The sequence below is a fragment of the Oratosquilla oratoria genome, chromosome 41 (genome assembly GCF_046742065.1).
Source record: "Oratosquilla oratoria isolate Oo_2021 chromosome 41, ASM4674206v1, whole genome shotgun sequence".
NCBI lineage: Eukaryota > Metazoa > Arthropoda > Malacostraca > Stomatopoda > Squillidae > Oratosquilla > Oratosquilla oratoria.
Genome location: NC_134817.1, coordinates 23,188,879 through 23,189,761, shown reverse-complemented (window position 1 = coordinate 23,189,761; position 883 = coordinate 23,188,879).

Here is an 883-nt window from a genome sequence, read left to right as displayed (position 1 = left end):
GAGGGCAGAGAGTATCCCAAACTGGGTAAAATGATTTAGACAGTGCTAAAAACATTCCTTGAAATCGTACATACATATGAAAGGTAAAGCCTCCCACCATCGCCACCGCCACTACCACCACCACCACCATCATCATCATAACCACTGCCACTGTCACTGCCTCGGTCATCCGCCGCACCAGAACCTCCTCCTCCATCGACACCGCCCTCCATTCTTCTCCCGTCATCCTTATCCGAGCTTTCATTCTTCGTTTTCTGTCGCCACTCCATCTTTGCGTCCCTCACAGTTCCTCTCCTCTATCTTTGTTTCCCGAGCCCTTTACCTTTGTTATGCACTCTCCTCCTCCTCCTCTCTGTTCTCATAACCTTTGCACACATTACCAGCAACCCATTCCATTTTGTCATTCTATCTTTCTGTTCCCTTTCATTTTCCACCCAATTACTCATTCATTTCCCCTCCAATTTTCTTTTCTCTCCTCTCTTACCTTTTCTTGCCTTTCTCTTTTGTCTCCTTCCCTTTTTTGTTTTATCTCCGAAGATCACGTCACGTTTTGCCGTTTTCTATATTTTCCCCTTTCCTTCTCATCGCAGCGCATTTCCCCCCCCCTTTTCCTTTTTTTGCCCACCTCCCTTATGTGCCCCATTGTCATATTCTTTCGCCTTTCTTTTCCTCGTACTATCTGTCTTCCCGTTAATTACCTCGTCAGTAAATCTCCATCCCCTTTTCATATACATTTTTTTCCTTTATTCCCCTCCCCCCCCACCCTTAACTTCTTTCATGCTGAGAGACAATTCTTAACGTTTGGCTTCCGCCAGGCTGCTTTATTCAGGTGCACGTGACACTGTACGAACTTGAGGTTAATTCTCGCCTCTTTACCTCGATT